Source organism: Hibiscus syriacus, unplaced genomic scaffold (genome assembly GCF_006381635.1).
Source record: "Hibiscus syriacus cultivar Baekdansim isolate YM2019G1 unplaced genomic scaffold, ASM638163v2 tig00110266_pilon, whole genome shotgun sequence".
Classification (NCBI taxonomy): Eukaryota; Viridiplantae; Streptophyta; class Magnoliopsida; order Malvales; family Malvaceae; genus Hibiscus; species Hibiscus syriacus.
The window spans coordinates 968611-979394 of NW_024062654.1; positions in this window are offsets into that span (position 1 = coordinate 968611).

Sequence of the window (10784 nt, forward strand, 5' to 3'; positions counted from 1 at the left end):
TTCCTCCAGAAAATCCTTTTCTGCCCATAAGTTTTCTGCTACTAGCCCTTGTTGCGTTTGGAAAATGGTGCAGAGTAAGAGCTTCCAAACCTTTTGTTAGTCTGAGCCTTCTTCGCCTCTATATTTTCAAGGTCAACTTTTTCCATAGCTTTAACCTTGTTTACCGCTTCTTAAAAAGCAGTAAAATGATGAGAAACCAGAATTCTCTTATATTGAGAATCCAATCCAGAAATAAATCTATCAATTCTAGATTTCTTAGTCGAAAGAAACTCCGAAGCAAATCGACTCAGCTTGTGAAACTCACATTCGTACTCATAAACTATTTTGCCAGATTGCTTTAAGTTTAGGAACTGTTGCATCATCTCATTAAAAAACACGTCCCCAATATACTTTTCCTTGAATTCCCTCATAAAGAATTCTCGTGTGATCTGCTCAGTGGAAACTTGTGCGACGACTGTATTCCACCACACACTAGCTTGCTCCATTAGTAGAGAAACAACCCCTTCCAACTTTCCTTGATCATCACAAGGAATCCTGTTGAGCATATTCTTAACATCATTCAACCAGAAATCAGCAGCCATCGGATTAGCATCTGAATCACCTCAAAATTCAGGTGCTCTCATCTTTCTCAGTTCTTTCGGAACTGACATTGAGGTTCAACGGTTAATAATATTGTCTAAGGCTTGTAAGAATAACCCCCGATCTTGAACATGCATATCCTATTGATTCAGATTAGACGGCTCTACATTCGGCTGAACATTGGGTGGATTCTGATTTTACCTCATTACTCCCACTCTGTACAGGAGTAACATGCTCGCCTGCCCTACTCGATTCTTGATGATCTGACATCTGAACACAGTCAAAATCATCTTACATTAGTAAAGAGTAACTTTACTCCCAATAAACGTCATCACATTATATATACAACTATCAGTAACTTTTGACATCCTAGTGGCATGTAAACACTTTTTAAATTAAAAAAACTCGATTTAGTCCTAGAATCAGCTAAACCTGTAGCTCTGATGCCAATAACTGTAACACCCATAACCCGTATAATTATACCTATACAGATTATAGATGTCACCTGAATTTCTAAAACTATTCTCAATTCAAAAGTGATTTAAAAATTATTTTCTTAAAATGGTAAATGATATTATAAAAATATCATATTATATGAATTATATTTTGTTATAACAAATTTAAAGCAAAATTTTTTATGAATAGTACCATGAACAGTGTACCGATGCACAAAAACATCGAATTTAAAATGTGTATCGATGCACTGCTACAATAATTTCAACAAAATATATATATAAATAAAATTCATAAAAACTTAACCTTTCATCACTATAAAGTTACAATTTTGTTTCCAAATATGTTCAACACTGCAAATAGAACATTAATAAGTACATGTCACTAATAATGTCAACATTACATCATAAGATGTCTTACTGATATTGAAATATACTCCTCGATGCTTTATGTTGCTTTGAACCCTTTATTCCACTATTGGCTTTTTATCTATGCGTGAAAATCATCACACGCTAAGTATATACTTAGTGAGACAATTAAAATAATAAACAGTGCAATACCACTCATGCATGAGTTTTATTTTCAAAATCAAAATGCCTTAAAATCATGTTACCAGTATATCCAATATTTTACCATGATCAAATTATTACAACTGAATATAAAAATTCTTTCCTATATACTTGCCATTTATTCCATAAGCTTGTAAGCTTATTTGCATACTTACCATTTATTAACCAATAAATCATAAACCATAGACAATAGCCCGGTATAAAACCCTGAGGACCCTAGGTATTCGAGTAATATTTGCACCGTAGTGCTACACATAAGGTCGTGCCCACTATATACAATGAAGTGTATTACACATAAGGTCATGCACACCATATACACCAAAGTGTATTACACATAAGGTCGTGCCCACCATATATACCGAAGTGTATTACACATAAGGTCGTGCCCACCATATACACTTAGTGTCCTTACACATAATAGTGTAATATAAACCTGCAGCTGCTATACTCTATGGCATGCCAACTATACCCTGTTCCTCAATGACTTACTTGGGAATATAGTCTATTTTATTTGATCAATCCATGGCAAAGTATATTATCACAATTTAACATTGGATAGTTCATACCCGAAATAACATTCATGGTAAAATATCACATTATTCATGAACAATCATTAAAATTTCACATTACGACATATCAATGTCATATCGAAGTTATAAAAATAACATAATATCATGCTGATATAAACAAGGTCGACTTATCACAAGTCTTCCTGATGATGTATAAAACATCCATGTATATTGTCATGCATGTATTGCACTCAACTTGACACTTTATATCTTTCAAAATATATGTGCCTCACTATTGTCCACAATAAACCCTTTTTCTATTTGACTTGCTTTGATCACAAATCAATCACGATCTGTATAAATCACAAATTCATAACGATACATATGTTAGTATTGTACTAACATAAACATATCCCATAATCACTCCATAATATACTTCAAACTATTCACCGCCAAATACTTTAACACTTATTACTTCTTTTTAATTTTGGCACCAACTTTTCCAACTTATATAAAATGGTCTTTCACCATTTTGCAACTTAAAATATCAATACAAAAATTCCAGTATTGAAAGTATTATCAACCAAGTACCCATACAAAGATACACACTCCCAAACAATTCAAAATTTGCATTAAAATCACCAAACTTTCTAAACTTACCAAAATAATCAAATTTCACATTCTAACACTCCTTTTAATTCCCAATCAATAATTTCCAGTATAGTACATCAATTATGTAACACTTACACAACAACCCATCAATTTTCCAAAATTACTAAATTGATCCCCAACTTTTCAAAAATTACAAAATGGTCCCCAAAATTTTCTAAGGCTTGTAGAATACTTCCTTCATCATTTCCAGCCTTTATATAATTTTTCCATAATTTTTCTCACTCAAACAATCCATGGCCGAAACTTAAAGAACAAGTTCTAGAAAGATTAAACATGTTCTAATCATCATACATGCTTGAATATGAATCAACTACCTCACAAACATCAAGATCCATCATCAATCTCATGATCCCTTATATAAAAAAATGTATAATTTGGGATCTTTGAACACCAGCAAGATTATCATGCAATATTGGTACCAAATGATAGCATTTTTCACGTATAACAAATTTCGATTTTATGGCATACTCAAAATCCAAAGGAAATTGCTTAAAAATTGAATTGAAACTTTCTCTCACCTTAGGAGAAATCCACGGCAGCTTGGAGAAGAAGATGAGCAAGTTGGATGAAATGTTAGGTGCATTTCATCTTAGTTTACATTTAATTCCACTTTAAATGAATAAAATATTCATTTAATTGAGATAAGACCAAATCACCCTGAATGAATATTCCTATTCACCAAAAAAATCAAGACACATCAACCTTATCATCTTCCAAAGTCAAATATGAATTAATTTAACTTTAATTTACGAAATTTCCCATGAAAGTTTCAAAAATTGCGTTTTAGTCACTAAATTCCACTGTTTATGTTAAATCAGAAAAATTACACATTTCCAAACCAAATTTCTCTGATATAAAATATTAAAATAATATTTCCAACCATTTTATAACATCCTTCAAATTTTTATAAAATTACAATTTGATCTGAATTACCGATTCCTTATCGGACTTTAATTTTCAAAATTTTCTTTACTAAAATTCCAAATCCAAAAATATGATTTCTATAAAACCCCACTCTCAAGAGTAAATTATCTATTTATGGAAAAAAATTCTTTTTAGGAATTTATCACTTAATTCCCTAAATTTTGTCAAGTTTCATACTTTGGCCACCAAACTTCAAAAGTTACATTTTGGTCACTAATAAAAAATTTGAGGTATTACAGGAACACAACATCGCTATACTAAAATTAGAAATCAGACATGGTAGCTCATAACATCAAAACATCGTGAAACTCATAACCCACATATAGTGCCAGATAAATGTACACAATTGTACCATATACAAAATCACTCAACCTCATGGCATACCAATTGTACCAATAACTCTCAATGCACATACAATGGGCTTTATATTCAAAATCATATCTCATCCATTTATCAGAAGTATCCATAGGTACTAACATATCAAAATATCATATAAAAGTGCATTGGACAGTTCATACCCGAAATCATCATAAATCGTTTAGTAAAAACATCATATAAAAATGTATTGGGCAAATCATCTGAATACCATTTTGATAAAACAATAGGAAAATAAGTTAAAATATGATTTAAATAATTTTCTTTCCCAATCATTCGAGATTGACTCATCGCAAGTCTTCCTCATATCATATATATAATAGGTAAGAATGCACTCACCTTAAAGGTCTCACTATAAAACCCTTAATGTTGATAACCTTTACTCTCGTACTTTTTTCTTCGCTTTCAATTCGCCTTGATCTTGTTTATCGTTATGATCTACACGAAAGTCAATTACACAAAATACACATTTCAAAGCACATGTTAGTATCTTCACTAACATAATAGGCATATAATAGCATAAAAATTGCTAAAAATATAATTAATGTATATTCGATACTAATTCTCTTTCACATGATCAATGCTAACTTTAACTTCTTCAAAATAACATTTTCACGTTCCTGAAATATGCATCCTTAATGATAATTCATAATACTTTTCAACATTTCACATTTAACAACTAATAACATTTCTTTAAAATTCATTCAAAATGGCCCTTTGCCATTTCACCTTAAATCCAATATCAATCACCAACTCCAAACATTCCAACAATGTATTTAAACATTATTCATCAACTTTATACTAATTTCCATTTGAAGCCCAACTTTCATGCATTTTATGTTTTGGACCCCAAACTTTAACAACTTCCAAATCAACCTTCTAACAGCAAAATTAACATTCTAACATTCAATTTTAGCATAGTGCATCAATTATTGAACAATTTTACTTTAATCCTCAATTTTAAAAAAAACATGAGAATAGGTCCCTATACTTTCACAATTTTCCAAATTGGTCCAAATCACATTTCAAGGCATATAGAATCATTCTTATATCAATTCTAGCCCTTAGGAAATTTTTCTATATTTTTCCCTTATTTCTTCATTAGGGTCGAACATATCTTGAACCTTAGGGGATAGTTTTCATTTTGATTCCAACATGAATTCAAGCTCCTACCATCATTTCCATGCCAACTCAATCAAATCCCTATAAGAAAAACAATCCAAATTCAAAAAGTCTTCCATATACCCTGGGGTGGCCAAATCTTATTTAAGCATTTCTAATTGGTTTTAATCACCATTCATGGTTAGAAATGATTCTATAGACTTTATAACATCTTAATTCAATTTTAATTCAATGAACTTCAACTTCCCCTTTAAACCAAATGATAGAGAATTTAATGTAGATTAATTCTCTATTTCATGTCTTAAACCAAAAATCAACTAAATAAGCTTGAAAACGAAAAGTAAAATTTCCTTTACCTTAACAATGGAGGTCATGACTAAAAGAGGATGAAGATGAGCAAATTCTTGATTGTTCTAATAAAATATCTATTAACACTTGTTAAAAGGCTAATTAAAATGAATATAAATTCATTTTATACTAAAAGACCTTTTTACCCTTTAAAATCATGATAATTACCAAATTACCATGCTACATCATGATTCCATCATCATCCTTACATCATCAAAGTCAAGCATGAACTAATATTTTATTAGTTTCTGACTTTGCCCATGTATTTTTCAAAAATCACAATCTTACCACTTTAATCAACTGTCCCCATTTAACATGAAAAATAACCTAAATCCAATGATCCATGTTAAATTATACTGATTAAAAATATATAAATAATATTATTAAACTCATAATATCATCTTTCAATTTTTTCCAAATTTTCGATTCGATCTGATTTTCCGAATATTTACCGAACTTTATCGCTTAATAGCTTCTATTACAAACTATGGATAAAAAATCTAAAACTCACAAAAATATCATTCTTGGGGATGAAATATTCATCTACAGTATAAAATTTCTTTTTGATAAAATTACCACTTTGATCCCTAAACTTTTCCCAACTTTACACTTTAGCCAATAAACTTTCAAAATTTACATTTTAGTCACTAGTCCAAAATTTAGGATATTACATTATAGCATTCCCTCTATCAAGGGAGATAAATTGTTATACCTCTGGAGACAACATCCAAAAACTGTAAGTTCTCCACCAACCATGACCTTCGAATATACCTTTTCGTTTACTAAAATCGTAGAACCTATATCCTTTGACCATTGGAATACCATAACTTAAAAACTAACTATAAGCATAGATAAGACCTCTAATAAACCCACATGATCTACTAAAGCAAGATTCACGATCTAACCATTTATTTAGCTTGCCATACAACAAATAGTTATAATTACCTTATGTATGACATCATCAAACTAGTATTACTATAAATACCCCCAAACTAAGATTGAAAAAGGATGAACTGTTACCCTTTTTATGGCCAATTGTCCACTCTTTGTGAGTACTATAAATGATTGCGGATATGTGTGTAAGTATACACAATCGAACAAGTAATAAAGTGATAAGTTGAGTATCGTCTCCACAGGGAATTGGAGAAATCAAATAGATTTGTCAAGGCACTTTACTTTGTCACCTGAGTAAAGTTAGTGATGGTATATACAAATGAGAATGTTGTGGCAATATGGAATGACTGAAGTAGAAACAGAATGATGGTGGTGTGGTAACAATTGATTATGTTGTGGAAAATTAAATTGTGATGCATACAAACAAATGGAAATGTCAAGGAAAAATGAAATGCAATTACGGGATTTAATATGTAGGACTTTAGTTTTCTCACAAGACAAGAAGCTATGGGAATGAGCGATGAGAGTCACTAGGAAAATCTAAATCTATTTCTCCGAATGGTATTTCTTCTATGGCTAACCTACCCGACAGAGTCTACTGAGGTGCCCTATGCTATCTCTAGTAAGGGACTCGACAGATTGAAGATGCCCTGGAAAAACCGATTGGCGTAAGCCCCTGCAGTGATCCTATTGGTCTAGATAACAGGATATGTCTGGGCAATACCTTTTTGCGGCAGCATTAACATCTAACCTATCGTTTATGCTCTACTCCTTTTAGTCGAATGAAATATTATCCTTATCTCTAAGGTGGATTAGGCCTAGTTACTACCTTAAACCCCTTGTTTATGTGATTCCTCCCTAGTTTCTCTCGAATACTAAGTATATTTTGCCAAGGTATTCTCTCGAACCCTCAAAACCTCATAAGGAAAGGCTACTCTCGTAGCTCCTACAACCTTAAGGCATTAAGTTTCATAAATAAAATAGATTAAAGCATATAAAAACAACCATTCATTGAAATAAAACTTAAACATCCATGCGAAGTCCCACCAAATAGGATTAGTTCATGGTGGGGTTCGAAATAAACAAGTACAAGGCAAGTTCCGTTCGTTCCTTACAACCCAATAACAAAATATGAAAGCAAAGAACTAAGGGGATGAGAGAAAGCCTTCGACGTGCACTGCCCAATGCTTCCCTCGGCCACCAAGAACTGCTCCCAACGAACTGGCACCTCTCGGACGCTCAGGACGCCACTCCCTCAAGCTTGTCTAGGAGAAATGCCACGGCAAGTAGGATTGACAGAGAAAGATGAAACCTTCTCTCTCTAACTTTTTAGGCTTAAATCTGGGGAGAACCAAAGTCTTCAACAATGTGGCTTCATCCTCTATTTATAGGGGAAAACTAATCCTAGGACATGGTGTTGACTATCCTAGAAAACCTTAAAACCATAGTTAAGATGCTTAGGAGTCGGGCAGAACAGGCTATGATACAGCCTGGGTAGCTGGCATAATCCCTTTGTAGGCACCCAAGGACAGACAGTATCTACAGGGTCAGGCGGCGTCATCATCAGAACCGGCGGTTGCAGTACCGGTCCCTCCAGGCGAATCTTCGAGGTGGACTTTTCGGACAGAGCTCTCGGAAAGTCGGATACAACTGGCTTCAAAAATATCTTCTCGTACTTTAAGCACTTTCAAAATGTCGGTTGAACTTGGAAAATTAATTTTTCTCAACAATCTCATTATGTCACGACATTTTCTTTCCTCTTCTCCTTGCTTTCAATTCCTGTACATCATCAAACAAAACACCTTTCCCATAAGGCAGCACCACTTTAAAAATAAAATGTTGCGGCAAACTAAATTCCACCACATGCAACTAAATGCTTCTAAATGCATCTACATAGTCCTAAATGAGCTATTAGACACTCAATAACTTAAGTGAAAAGGTCCCAAAATGTGACCTTTTACGGAGTTATCACACCCCCAAACTTAAGCTATTGTTTATCCTCAAGCAATGGATAATAGTAAGCAAAACAAAAATACCATGACAGGTTCATAAGCAAAATAGTTATATGTGATAAAATTTCAGCCCTCAGCACATATGGCTTCAACATACTAGACTAGGTTTGAGAATTCAAGTACTGCCCCCTAGAACAAGATTCTTTGTGTGGGTATGTGCGTGCTTGTATCCAATACATGCTTAACAGACCTACAATTTTTCTAAACAAGCTTTCTTAATTTGCCATGACATTTTCAAAATCTATTCCCACCTTGCCTTTCTTTTCTTTTATTAGTTCTGCTTTAAGGGGAGTCAGCCCATCATTCTACCATCCCACACTCTAGGTGAAATGAAGCATACATTCCACCCCCGAGCTAGTCATGTAGAGTCATCCCATGACATCTTTCAATCACTCATATGCCATGGCATAGCGGAGTGTCCCTCTACAGATATGCCTAGGAATTTATTCTCAACTTCATTTCATTCATTTCATTTTTTTCAGGAGTTTTCATCATTAAAAGTTTTATGCCATGGCATTTAAGAATTCTCTTATAAAAAATTTCTAAGTTTCTCAAGCATGGAAAGCATACAATCGTGTATTCAAGGATTTTAAAGAAACAAGTCCTAAAGTTGGTTATATCATCCTCAACCAATCATGTACATTCTATCCTAGCCATAAAAAATTCATTATCATCGGGAATCCTTAACTAATTCCAGAAAACTATTCAAATTCTTACTAATGTCATGGCATATTTATTTTACTCATACTATCATGCAATGTGTTGAGAACCCTACTTCCCCGAAACTTGAGAGAAGCATTGTCCCCAATGCTTACTAAAACTAAGAAAAATAAAACTACATGCTATGAATGCAATGCAAATACAAGGTATCTTGTCTTTAAGCGGGTGGTGGTGCAGCGGTCGCGCGGCGTGGGCGTTTTCTCAGCTTGGCGAGGCTGAAGTGTTCTGAGTCAGAAGCTGGTGAGGCTAGAGGAGTGCTAGGGCCTTCTGGGATAGCTGAGAGTTGAGGCTCCTCACGTGTAGATGCCTTCTTCAAGCGACGTCGGCTTCTACGTAAAGGATCTTACCTTGGTATCTCAGATTCTGACTCCTCGATTAACTCGGTGGGCTGCGGTACTTCTGGGTGCTCTACTTCCATTGGCGCAGTAGGTTGCAGCATATCAGGATGTTCTGTCGCCAAGGGTTCAACAAATTGTGGGGATTTCAAGCGATGAGTGAGTTGGAGGTTAGCTTCTTGATCTGCATCGGGTGACACAGCATGGACGGGATCAGGGTCGGTGGGCTCTTCAGCTTCAACGAACTCTTCAGATTCAGAGCGTCTGCAGGGGCAGGATGAGGTACTTCTGCAGATGCCTCAGCATCCTCATTTGGTGTCATTAGTGTTGCAGGGAAGTCTGGGATGGTGAAGTTCATATACAGGAGAAACTCTAAGAAGGCATTGGTGAAAAATTCATCTCGGCGCTTAGCGTAGGCAAAATATGTCATCAATTTGTCGGAAAGATACCCAACGTGCTCTTGAGTGCATTGGATTGCCTGCTCCAGGGCATCTAAGTTTGCCCTGGCATGTGGAGATGGTTAAACACGAGATGTGGTTACCTCATTTTCTTTTCTTTTTATGTCCTTCAACCCCAGCAACATAGGGATTTTTACCTTGGTAATCCTAGCAATACCCGATAAAATCTTGTCGAACTGCTCCTCAGGAACTTTCTTTTTACGGCATAAAACAGTGATGAGATTCAGAAATACCAGGGTACTTTCAACTCGCTTCAGGCATAAATAGGCTTGTTCTACAATGATTTTCCCCACATCAATGGGGCGCCCGAGTATGATGGAGTGTAGTAAAAGCATCCGCTGGCAGGACACGGTGGTGTTATGGGAAGTGGGCAGCAACTTGTACTTCATAAAATGGTTCCACAGCTTCACTTGCGGGAGAAGTTTCTCCCGGTCCATGGTCCATGGTCCTGCGACTCAATTGCTGGCAGTTCCATTGGGTGTCGGGAAGACAGAGGTATTCCAGAATGCCTTGGTATGTTTGGTTGTATGCGTCTTGTACGAATGTGGTGCGGTGGTCTTCCAGTACCTACAATTTAAAATATCGATTAATGGCAGTAGGAGTGAATCGAATAGAAATAATGCGAACCATGACGACATGCTGGTTTGGCTCAGAGATATTTGAGTAAAACTCCTTCACTATTGATGCGTTGACTGTGGCCGGATACTTGGCAAATTTATGCCACTTGTGCTTGTTAACCACATCGAGCACCTCACTTCCGAAGGCAGTATCCTCCTCATCGGATAAGACAAATCCCAACTCGAAAAAGACCCAC